The following is a 13,556-nucleotide window of genomic DNA, read 5'->3' as shown; positions in this document are numbered from 1 at the left end:
CTTCTATAAGACAAAGTATTTAATTACATTTTTCGTTTCTCGTGTTCGTCACACCACGAATTGCACTTTTACCTTCATCGAGCATTGTTTTTTCCGCCAATGGATGATGCTTGAAAACGTTCAAAACCCGGACGGTCTTTTTTGTTTTGCCAATCAATGCAGTGCGCATCGGGTTTCAGATATTTCATGAACTTTATGCTCGAGTTGCAATGGTCTCATCGCGATAAAGAGAGACGTACACAGGCGATGGCGAAACATAGCCTGAACCGTTCTAAGGTTTTCTATCGCTCAATGTTGCGTGTGTCAGAAAAGCCGATATAGATCAACTTGTCGATAAGTTGAAAATACTGAGCACAAATATTTCGTTTCGTATCTAACATTGTGTAACGCGAAATTCAGGTGTACTTGCCAATTATTCGGTATAAACTGTCGATAACGATAGCGAAGTAGTCATATCTATTAATAGCAATAATAAAAAGCAGCTAATAATTAAAAGCAAAAACCTATTAATTTACTTCGCTGTACAGCGAAAAATGATTGCCAAATGCTCGCAACATTTTTTTAAATAGACATAGGAATAGGCGTGATGTATAAGTCTATTCTTTTGCACAATTTTGCAGAGAATTCGCTTATATTCGATGCGAGAATAAAATTCATTAAAGATAGAGGAAAATTGTGAAAGCAGAGTAAACGAGGAAAATGCGATTATACAACGAATCTTAAATCATTATCGAGAACATTGCATTCTTCTATGATTATAGAGCTTGCAATTATACTCAACCTATTGCTAATCGAATGTAATTGTTCAAATGTCAAAGTTCAAGAAATGTTTCTTTGAAACGAAGTTCTTTCTGATCCTTTAAGACTTGTTGCGTCATCCAAGAAGCACAGAACAAGGAAATATATATATAGATATATATATATAGAATATTAAAAGAAATTTACAGAACGCTTATTAGCTTTATTGCATCAAAGAGAGTACACTTTGGAGTCTTTTGATCAGCGAATACGGAACATGAAATTTAATTAAAAAGTACCAGCTATTTCGCAAAACTGGTACATATTACGGGACTATTAGAAAACGAACCCCATGTTATTTGTTTATAGAAAAAGTAAATAATCGTTTTTATATTCGCTATAAGTAGACTGCGAATTTTTATGCAAATTCGTATTTTTATTAATATAATTAAAAGAACGAAACCTAAGCACAGATTAATTCCACCTACTTAATTTTTGTACTTTACATGCGTTACATACACTTATAAGCCTTCGAATTTCCTATAAATACATAAAACTCCGCTAAACTAAGTCTACTCTTTACGAGCATTTAGTTTAATTGGATCTTTCGTTTTGTTTCGCCCCTATCCATGATATTAGATCGACTACGCGAGATATAGTAGGTATCATTCACAACAGGGCGCCTAATTATCCTCTTTGTTATTAGCGGTATGAAAGGAACCCCTGATGAAACTCAAATGGTGTCATAAAGAAAATGAGATATAAAGATAACTTTTTGCTAAGAATACTTTTTTTCCCAGAGTATCATATATTTAACGAAGGCTAATCGTGCGTAGTATTTTTCAACCGATGATACTTTTCATTGCGCGAAATCAAAGCCTTCTTTCTTTAACAATTAGACACCCTTGCCTCTTCGTTATGAATGTCACCGTAGAAAGTAATATTCAAAGAGAACCAGTAACAATCAATATAACAGTAAAACGGCACCGATACCGCAGTCAAAGTACCACCGATAAATTTATTCCAATAAAATGGGAAGCGGCGATATAAAGATCATCCGCACATTTTCATTGCAGGCAAGCATATCGACGTCGTGGAAAGTTTCGTCTAAGGAACATTAAAGGGCCCGGGGATATTCGATGCAGCGAATACACGAAAACGCATAATGGCTCCTTTGATACCATCAAGAGCTCTCTACTTTTACGTCGATCTGACTGAGCGAAACGCCGTGGCTTCTGCTTACCTTCCTTTACGCAACTCTCCCTTCGCTCCTACTATGTGACTTATGATCAAGAAAAGACGCATATATACATGTATGTATGTATGTATATATATATATATACGTGTATGTATGTATATATATATATATACATGTATGTAGACATGTATATATATATAAGTTTTCAAGGCGGCGAAGAGATGTGTTTTCACGACGGCCACGAAAGCAGCGCAAGAGGCGAACAGACACAGTAAAAGAGATTTAACGGCGTGCGCGTGGACTCCTAATAAAATGGCACTTGTTACTCAGACGGAGGAGGTCTGTTAGTGGTTTTACACAGAATCTGATCGAATAATATGTACAAGAAGACTTGGAGCGATTCCTTTATAAAAATAAGAAGAAAACATAGGATAACATTATTTCGTAGGATACTTTGATTTTAAGAAAACCGCTGAATGTTTTAGGTAATTAGGTAATTAATTAATTCATTAATTTTTCTCTGCTATTCACGGCTTTACATTCATATGATGGAGGTTCGTGTTTAGATAAGCCGATTCAACCGGTAGAACTGCATTTAATCGGACAGGAACTAAAATTTCGTACACTTGGCTACTTAAATGATCTCGTCGTAAATCTCAAGTTGTGCTTGTGTTTGTGGCATTAGGTAATACGTAATTAGGTAATACACAGAACGAAGTGTACCGTGAACGATATTCACGGATTTTATTCTTCTCTGTCCGTTTGAATATAGAATTCTTCTCTTCTTTGCAGTGACGAAAATTTCTATGAATACTTTTTAGCTATGTTTCGAACGTTTCGTTCGCCATCGGAAAACCGCACAGAGGCGGTCACGGATTTTTAACATAAAGGGTAATCTCTCTCTCTACCGCCATACCACGAGTTCGCTTTTTTATTTTTCATTAATACGCTCGTTCGTTTCTTTCCTTTTGCGCTACACGCTGGAGTACGAAGATACGCATGATATACCGTATGCGGGAAGATTATCGATGTCGAAATTGCTATTCCGGCACGGTGCGGTTACCGCGCGTCCAAAAAACGGACATTTGTATAGGCTTTAATTTCCACAATTCATCCGACCGCAAGGAAAAAAGTAGAACATCGATTGGTGTAATTCCGTAATAAGAAAGCTACGTGCATCATTGAAAACGTAATTACAGTTCAATTTGCCCCGATCGTGAACGCATTAAAGACCAATACGGCGAACATAAACACGAAAAATCCATCGGTCGAGTCTTGGTAAACGTCGAGCACGCGAAACTTCTGCAACCTTCGTGGAACTGAACGCGTTCTAAAAAAACGAAACTTTCTTCGAACGAAACGAGAAAACGAGCCAAGATTCTCCAGCGATTTTTTCCCTTCTTGTACCAGTCCTCTAAAAAGTTCACTCGTGACGTGTCGTTTCAAAATTAAAGCTGGTCGTCTCGCGTGGCTGCGAGAAACTTTCTCGAGAAAGAATCGACACAATTGCAACGCGCGGCTGTTTGTTTTCCTGCAGTCGTTAGCTTTGGTGAGCATCCTCTTTGCGGTTCTTCGCAGCCTAATTTCCAACGAATCCGAAACTGATGTTCAAACCGGAGGAAACTGGGTCAACCGATCATCATGTTCGCGTTCATATTCCGGAGAAATAGGAAACGCAAGCGCGTTTTTCTATCGACCACCGTATCCTTCAGTGGCCGAGAAAGAGAGAAGATCCTCGAGCAGCTTTTCCGATCGAGTAATCACTCGGCGAAATTGTTGTTCTGCCGTCGACAACCGATCACGATAACAGCCGGTGCTGATTTGTATCGTGATATCGATACACGGCCAGTTACGTTGTTGCGTTGCTTCCTGCAATCATTTCAGACGTCGTGTGCACGCAGATGACGGTGTATCGACTCGTTAATTGACTATCATTGGGAGAAACTGCATTGAAGTATAGTATAGCGATAATTAGATAATTAGAAACTTCATTATTACGGACGTTTATTATAGGATATTCAGTTAATTTAGTTACACGGACGTTTGCATGCTCGAATAATTATTTAAAAGAAATTAAAGAAATAACTCATCCTGTATACGTTAGCATAATTATATGAACGACCTATCGTTATATCAATCCTCATTGAAAGATTCTTTTTTATTCAGATGTCTGAACGTTCTGTTATCCGAACAATATATATTTCCTTTGTTGCTATAATATGAAAACGGTATTATATGCGTTAATGCCGTTTATAAAATGGCATGAAGAAGAAAACGTGTAATAGATACTAACAGTTAAAACGGAACGAGAGATACTTCAAAAGCTAGAAAACGGCCACAGTGTTGCAAAAGTCGTAAAAATGTACGTAAACCTATTGTTGAAGGCATTCCCTCTTCGAAGCATTTACGGTATTAGGAAAAGATCATTTAAGTGGTTTAAGCCACAAATAGGATACAATTCAAAGCAACTTAATACGTGTTTATCCGATTTAATAGAAAAATTGTTCCTTGCTATAGTTTGTAACGATATTACTCCCGATAATAAATAATTAGTTTCTTTATGTAAAAATACCCTAATCCGAACGATCATGTCCCTCTATCAACTCCGATATCGGAGGTTTCACTACATAAAGAATAATAATCCGATGAAATATCAAACTTATGCTAACTACTCATCGATTGACATTTACAAGAGAGATTAGATTATACCATGCCGATGATCAAAGGTCTTCAAAAAATAGGTGAGAAAATAAAAGTTTAGTAATATGAAAAACAGATTGATTAAACAGATCGATATAATTAAACGATATCATCGGATTTTACATCGCTTGCTTCGCGATATAATATCACGCTAATGCTTATACAATTTGTACAAGTATAGACTATAATTCACTATCGAGCTTAACAGAAATAAACTTGCGATATCGTAAACAGTGCTCATAAACAAGCGTAAGATCAGCATTTCGAAATCAAAGCTTACAGGATTTCAAGGTCGAGCAATTCCTCGTGTAGCAAGCTGCAAGATCTCTCAGTTCATTCTGTTTATTATTACTATTATCCTGAAAGTAGTAGTAAGTAGAAGTAATACTACATGAACCGTGAAACAAGAGGGGCGAGACGCGTCAGGGGAAGATACGGAACAGAACGAGAGAAAATGGATGAGAGAGGATGTTCAGCAGATCGCGTGGCCGCCACCAAGGAACTAGGCCAACCGATGACCTTCCTGCAATAAGTAAGTAAGGTGATACACACCACTGTGGGAAATTATAACGGCAATTCCCCAAGAAGCTCGTTGAAATATTCATGAAGAATCGTTAACGAGAAAGAAAGCCGATTGGTCGTTAACCCTGGAAAATTATACAATACAAGTCGAAAAATTATACAATACAAGTCGCAAAGTATGTATGTATGAATGCATGTATGCATGCATGTATGTATGTATGCATGTATGTATGTATTTATGCATGTATTTATGCATGTATGTATACACGTATGACAGCGATTTCTATTGGATTAAAAATATGTATGTTTAGTAGAATGGATACTGTACGAAAAAATAAAAGCCTTACGTTAAAAAAGAAAAATTCGTTGCATATGTTTCAGATGAACCGATTTTGCGTTCGAATAACCATTCGCAGTGGAACGTGAAATGGAACGTGAACGATAAATGTATTCACGATATAAAGTGCAACATACATAGTATCCCGCGAAACAGAATATTTCAAAGAAACAGCAATATTTCACACATGATTTTATGAAACATTACCTCGAGAGTTTCGATTATTCGAACGCTTTATTTCGTTCTCTTGATTCCCCTTCTACTAGATATAATCGGCGAATGCGAAACTTCTACAAACATTGGAAGATATTTCTTGAACTGAATCATGTTCATTGTAGCGGTCAATAAAAAACGTGTAATAAATTATTAATAAATTATCGAAGGCTCTTTTATCGCTCTAAAAATGAAGAACAGTTTTAAACAAATCCTTATTTCGGTGTTGTGAATTTTCGAACGTGCATCTGTAAATTTCTCGGTTATCGGATTGCCCCGCAATCCAATACGTATATCTTGTGAAATATTTTCTGAATGAACTTGGAGTGGGCGAAATAAAATATCGAACACGAATATTTTCAATCGTACACGCTGTAATGTGCTGTATTATTCGGTTGGAACAATTGACAGACGTTCCATGTTTTCTAATCCTCGAATAGCAATGACTGAATCAGTTTCTATGTAGATATTTCGCTTCTACCCTCTCTGAATTACTAGATATCGTAATCTATTAATAAAAATTCATTACTGAAAATAGTCTTTTCGATTTGTCTTTGATACTATTGACAATTTCCAGATTCTTTGGTAAAATAATTCTGATATTACGTGAACACTGTAACATATTATAAAAATAGGATTCTTAGATTTTAGCTTTATCGAAACACCAGAATCATTCGACGATACAGTCCTTATCGGAAATAATGGATACAATAACAAATGCACAGTTTATTAAACCAATCGTTAGTTTCCCAGTATCGCAAAACCCTTTGGAAAGAAAATCAACCATACAACGTACATCGAAGAAAACAAGTAGTTGAATAGCAGAGTGATATCGGATATCAGAAACTATGGATCGGATACTACTGATATTACCGATGTACTGACGTTTTCTTGGACGTCTGTTGACTCTATTGTGTCTACCAACGGAATCGGAATCGGAATCGTTTTCCAAAAGGACAGTATTCTCATTGAGAAACCTCTGGCCGAAACATGATTCACTGTGGCTCTCGTTAATATCAGTCCTCTCGGAGAATAATTTGAATATTTCGATAATGCTAATTAAATAGCTAAAAATATATATACGTAAACAAAATTAATCTCCCAATGAAACACTTTTATTTATAACGAATTTAAACGAGAGATCTTTTTTCGTTTCGTACACGTAGTTGGTAGTGTAGTAATTTCGTTGCGATTTCTCTCGTCCGACCGACGAACACACTTGATACCAAAGGTGATACCATAGCCAGTGCTAAAATGTCATGATATCAATGCGTTAAGATGTCAATATGTCAACTGCATCGACATTGTCACGCGCTTTCAAGTTTATACGTGGAACGGGCGTTCGAGAGCAATACTGTAACTTGCGTTAATTTACGAAAATGAGAAAATGTCAATCTGTCATCACGTCAAGGTATTACATTATCGGACATTAAAGTCTAACTTTAAATCGTTTTAAAAATCCGACCAATCACCGTGGAAGCTTGACGTGTATCGGAACTAAGTAATTGTAGCTCAATTTGTGAAAAAGCTTTTCAAGATATTTGCGAGACTCGAACAGAATTATGCGTCGGAGTATCCCGATTATCTCGCAAAATCACGTTAACGATACAAGTTAATTCTACTGTATGAACTATGCTTCTTTTTGTTATCCTTTTAAAGATCACGAGATTCCCAGAGGCGTTCCTTTCAAGTGCTCGCGAAGTTAAAAGTAAAAGATTTTTATATTTTACCAACAACGAGAACGAATATCTTGATTTTATAAAATGAAAATTCGTTAATTTGAATTTCATTCGCTTATAGGCAAAAGGCTAAATATGTAGATTTAATCGAATTAAGGAAAGCTAGGAATTCACATTACCTCGGGCAACTATTTACCATAATAAAATACACTAACCGCACAGACGAAAGATTGGATTAAAATTTGAAATATATAAATATATGGATAATTTATACGCTATAAAGGGTTGACGAACAATCTTTAATTTCTATTTGACAAATCCAATTCGAATTTAGAAAAGTTGAATTGGACATCGTGTTCGGATACAATTAAAGAACTCAAGGAAAAGTTGGAACACATGACAAGATCTTTAATTCGAAAATGCCATACATAAAGTCAAGCTATAACGTTTGTAACGTTTTCAAACTTTAAATACTCATTATTATACGCATTCGTAAAGGCTTGGAAATTCATTCTGAAATCCTTTAAATAAATATGGATCTTATAACATCGTTTCCCGTACTTCTTTCGTTTCTAAAGAAAGATACACTTGCACCACTTTACCATCGAGTCTCTCAACTGCGTCCGTCTTATCCGTTTATTTTTATAATTTATCCATTTTGTTTTACCCTTGACAAAGCATAACCGATATATTTCCCCTCTTTCGCAAACATTTTCTTTCGCTGTAAAGCATACTCTGTTGCGCGTAGCCTTCGGCCCGTTTCACAAGTTGGCGAACAAAAATATTTGTCCGGCGTTTAGACGTTTATCATAAACGTTCGTTCACGATCCGCGACACGAGCGACTTGAAAACGTAACAGTATTATGAGTTTGACGAAACGCGTGTAAAATATACCTTGCAATTTACCAGGGCTTGAGCAAACGCTCCTTTGCTCCGATTTCCACGTGGATAGATAAAATGGGGAGAACACAAGCATGGAACGAATCGTACGATAAATTTCCGCGGCAACGTTAATTCTTCACGGAGGATCGTAACGACTTGGCACAGAAACTAAGAATTACACGAGAGTATCGCGCGATTCGGCCAAATCGAGCTCCTCGTCCCTTCTTTACCAATCTATTTACCCTCTGTAATATCTTAAATCTTGCGAAATAGTTGCTTCATTAATTAAAGCCTCCCAAGGGTAACAGGCATGGAAAGTCATGTGACCCGACGTGTTCCGTAGAAAGTTCAAAGAAAAGCCTACGCGGCCGGTCAAATGTCAAGCTACCGATCACTGAGCAAGCTAAAAATATACTTCAGCCAGCTAAAAAATAAAATACGAGAGATCCTATTCAGGTCCTCCCACGCGAGAACCTGGACTCGAGGTACGGGATGGATTCCGAAGAAGCTCACGAACGATCTGTCCGCCGCACAGAATCGCGATATTGCCGGGAAGATGTGAGAAAGAGAAGTGAGAAGGAGGGCGGGGATAGAGGGTCGTAAGTTTCTTGGCGGAGCTAGTATTCCTCATGCGAGAGAGACGGAAAGGAAAAGGCGAGAGGAAAGGGACGTCGTCCACAGGCAACCGTGTTATTAAAGAAGGGTGAGATGGGTCGAGGTGCGAATACGTACGAGATTCCTTGCTTCCTTTCGGCGTACTGTCGTCGATACTAAACGATCTTGGAAGAATCGCTCGGAACAATAGAAACGTTCACGGTTTACGTCGCGATTCCCGACGAAAGAAACGACCAAGGTGTAGAAGGAACGAGCCCAGAAGCGTGTACACTCGCGAACTAAGGAGCAAAGGCGAGCAAATTCCGCGAAATACAAAGGAAACCATGCGACTGAGCGTTTGCTTTGCTTCCGAGCGAAACTCCGGGCACGGATTAATTTGCGTTTTCGAGATTGTAAAGTCCAAGTTACTCAGCAACTCCGTTACATATCCGCTGCGCCGTCGCGACATAGAAAACGACCAGTCTCGGCACGAGTGTCCGACTAATCTCTTACGCCAACCACATTTCCATCCTACTTTTCAACGGCTCGTTAACCGTACGCTTCGAGAATGAAGAAGAAAAGAACAAAGACCTGAACTGGATCGCTTGACTCGGTTCTTTCAACCACTTGAAGCATGCGTTTTAACGCGTAAACACAGTGTTCGACGATTGCGTAATTGCAGGATTTTCTTTATACACGATTGTTCTTTGTTAATATCCTTTCAATAGGTATAGTTACGAGCATCGAAGTTACGTATAAAGAGAATGTCCGTTTTAATAGTTTGATACAATAGACCGAGAGGCAAAGAGGTGGATTATTATGATCGATGAGATAAGCAAGTAAAATTAGTTGTTTGTCCGAAACGACACGATGCATGATGTATCATTGCTGAAATAGAAAAAGAGTAAACTTGTAATTCCATCAAACTTAAAGAACGTTGTAACTGATTCTTAGATTCCACATGAACTTTTCCGTATAAAATTTTCAATGATTATTTTCTTAATCTACATGCAATATCTTAATTTATATAATGCAACTATTCTTGTTCAACGTTGCTCTTAGCGATTTTTCAAATTTCATTTAGAAACACGTTATATATCTTAAATTTATAATAACATTAATACTGTCCGTGACTAAATTCTCATGTTTATTCGTGGAATTGTCCAGATCATTTATTTCCTTCATAGTAGACGTTTCGCAGTTCGCTTTGCGAGTTTCAGAAATAATTAGATTGGACTATATAAGCTTTCTTCGATGTTCTTCGTTATTTTCACGAATGCATCAAACTTTCATAACACTTCGGTTAATCTTAGCTTCTTAATCACTCGTCCACTTATTCGATTATAGAGTTCTCTCACACACATAGCCAAATTTAGCAAATGTAAAAATAATTCGCACTTATTCGAGAATTGTTCGCCTCGAAAGGTCATAAATAGAATAATGGAATAATCACGATAAAAATCACAAAAAGATATTCACTTTTATCACGATTAACTGTTAAAATGTGAACTGCAAACGTGTTTATTGGTATAGGAAAAATACACAATCAATGGGGAATATAGCTACCAACTTTTAATAAGAAATGTAATTACAGGAGGACTGAAGATTGACGAAATTGTCATGAATTCGCGATTTGACAAACAGATCGATCGATAGATAACATCGTAAGCGCTTGCAGAAGCACTGCGTCGAAAATCGAAATTGGATCGAGTATAAATCCCTTCGGAAAATTCGAACGAAAAACTTAATCTTAACATAACCCGATCCGCCGTAAACTTTTGTACGTGACGATAAGATGTAGGAAAATTGCCATCAAGAAACCTAGCAAACCTTTAGCGCGCGAACGCAGCACGCGATTTCGTCGACGATAAAATCGAAGAAAATCCGTGGGGAAAATTGCCGCGACGTTCGTTAATTAATTAATCCATGTAACTTCTCGCGTGTTCCTCCGATGAAAAAATACATGGCAACATTTGGAAAATAGAAGGTAAAATTATGTAATTCGAGGAATTACAATGAAATATAATTTTTGAATGAGTAGATATTAATTGAGCTTAAAAAAGCTTCCTTCCAGTGCTATACGTTCACTTTCTGATACTTTATTAGGTAAAATTGAAAGTACAATTGAGCACATTGAAATGAAAATATAGGTATGACAGAAATATGTGAAACTGATAGATAGAAAAGTAATTACAGTTATTTCGCTAATATTGCCTTCATATTTATATATATAATTATTTTTAAGAAACGATCTAGAAATTTACAATGTTATAAATTATAATAACATTATTATTTCAAAGAAAATAGTAGTATTTGTTTATTGCCTGTATCGATCGATTATTATTTCTCCTCTAAAACTGAATAAGATACGACGACGTAAATTTTGCCTTGGTAGAAGCATAAGTACCGCTTTTTAACAAAACAAGTGTTTAATTCTTAACAAATTATCTGAATAAACGAATTCAGATGATAAAAAAGAATCATATGCGGTCTTTAATAATTCTTCGGTTTCATAAAACAAGAGATGAATGTGGGTCAACGAAAAATATATACCACCGATAGATCGCGTATACATGTGTGTTCATGTTGCTATAGATTATCTTTATTTTACATACGTACTAAAAGTGTACGTAAATTCAGGAATCATTTCTTTTTAACAACATATTCACTACGCTTACGTATTCATTCCAATGTTTTAACCAATTATTGTATAATAATTATATAACACTTTTTATATATTAAAAAGCATATCCGTATACGTCGTGAAATTTTCATTACTATCGGATTTTGAATCCAAAAAATACTCTACTTCGCTAAAAGTATAATTGTGCAATTTGTCGAGTATCACTTATCAAACGATAAATTGTTTGAAACCACGTAAATACTTTAACAGAGAACATCATCAGATACGCTTCTGTCGAAATCAGCGGATACTTACAACTAGTACATTTAAAATGAGAATAAATAAATTGTACTTACAAAATAAAGTTGACGCTCGTTAATCGTTTGTATTATGAAACAACAGAACTAAACTATGCTACGCTTTAAAGATCTTATAGCAAAACCATTTTTATAAAAATTAAATTAAACACTAACGAATATCCAATTTATGATTACGAGTATACTTCGTTAGCTATTTCAAATGAACTAGAAATCGGGAAACATACGTTTCATTTAGCGATATTACGAACATTAAATGCTGTCAAACAAAATGTACAGAAAGCCCGTATCTGCGAGCTGGATTGTTAATTTATTCGATTGTGTTTGCTAACACGACCTGTTACACGCGTCGCGTGCAATCAATGCGCGCGTCACGACGCTCGCAAATGTATCTAGTGTTAACATTAAAAATAAAATATGCATTTTCGCTTTCTCTCGCAACGTTCCATCTTACTCTCGTTCGCAGATTAGCGCGGAATCCAAACGATAAGATCGCCATGCAATCGCGAAACCATGAGAATCGTTGAAAAGTAATTAACAAGCAGCTGTTCTTTTTGTTCGACGAACATTCGATCAACGTACGCCCGAGGCGAAGGCAACCGCGCGATAAGAGGCGAAAAGCACAAGAGATCGTCGACAGAATGGAACGTTCCTAGGGAATCGGGGAAATAGGAGCGGAAATTAGTCGATTAAAACAGGATCAAAACCATCTCGAAATTACGCTTGCATGCGTGGCTCGTTTCCCACGGAAAACCACACATGCCATAGAATCGAAGTATGAAAGTTTAAAAGACGAAAGAACCCTCGGCCAATTAATTACCAGTGTCATCGGTTCGGCTATTCAGGGATCGGCCACGATGAAAAACACATCGACGGCAACCAATTAGGCGAACCATTTCCAATTATACCAGACGGAAACGTCTCTATACCGTTGAACGGTTTCTAGTCCACTTTATGGATCGAGCGTATCCTCTGATCGAAACGTGAACCGAGAGAGAATACGTATTATCATCTCACCTGTAACGAGGAGAACGAATTTGTTGGAACGCGTGAAATGTACATCGATGATTTGACATCGATTTGAAGTACACGATAAGGAAGCATAGAGAGATGAGACGATGGAAGTAACCGCGACTCGAGAGGTCGATGGAAACGCGCGAAAGCGGTTTTAAGAGAAGAGCCGGAATGACCAACCTGTTACTTGAAAGCTGCGGAAGCTTCCGAGCGGGGAAATGCGTGCGTTCTTTCAGCCGCGCTCTCGCGTTCAGCTGCCCCTCCGGATGGATACACGTGCTCCCGTATATTCTACAAACGTACGTGGCCACTTAAGTAGCGATACGTGTATTTTTAACAAACAGTGTGTTTCTTTACTCTCTGTTTCCCGTAGTTGGTTTTAGCGTCTATGCGTAGTTAATGTGTGCGCGCGGACACGTATGTTCACGCGCTGCGTGTACCTGATGTACGTGTATACCTGTGTGTACGCGTACGTATATATGTGTATTTATAGGTATGTGTCAAGTTCTAAGTACAAGGTGTGCCTATACGCGGTTCTCCGTGGCTGGAAAAAGCGACGGCGCGCATGCCCGCTTTATTAGACGCGCAAAGAAAAACTCGCGGCGAGCGACCAACTTGACGGAGAATGGACAAACAAAAAAATAGAATCACCGTTATATCTAGAGCGACGATATCGTCGGGCAGGCTGCCCGGCTTGCACTGCCCGGGTCTCCTGTTTCTCCCACCGAGCGAACCACTC

The 13,556-nt window shown here is 37.5% G+C and overlaps 1 protein-coding gene and 1 long non-coding RNA gene across 11 annotated transcripts in view; one reads left to right on the top strand and one right to left on the bottom strand.

The window, feature by feature from the left end:
• LOC117151112 overlaps positions 1 to 13,556 on the top strand; it is a 157,055-nt gene that overhangs the window by 138,504 nt on the left and 4,995 nt on the right. The gene's annotated exons all lie outside the window — the stretch shown is intronic.
• Positions 1 to 13,556, bottom strand: part of LOC100745508 (regulating synaptic membrane exocytosis protein 1) — a 150,009-nt gene extending 136,453 nt beyond the window's left edge. For 6 of the 9 annotated variants that reach the window (XR_004462446.1, XM_012390206.3, XM_024370343.2 and 3 more), the window contains exon 1: positions 12,998 to 13,432. The gene's annotated coding sequence lies outside the window, so the exon portion shown is untranslated. The other 3 variants (XM_033322972.1, XM_033322973.1, XM_033322971.1) reach the window with 3 other exon arrangements.

This window comes from Bombus impatiens, unplaced genomic scaffold, assembly GCF_000188095.3.
Source record: "Bombus impatiens unplaced genomic scaffold, BIMP_2.2 scf_0739, whole genome shotgun sequence".
Classification (NCBI taxonomy): Eukaryota; Metazoa; Arthropoda; class Insecta; order Hymenoptera; family Apidae; genus Bombus; species Bombus impatiens.
This window is presented reverse-complemented; position numbering and strand designations above follow the sequence as displayed.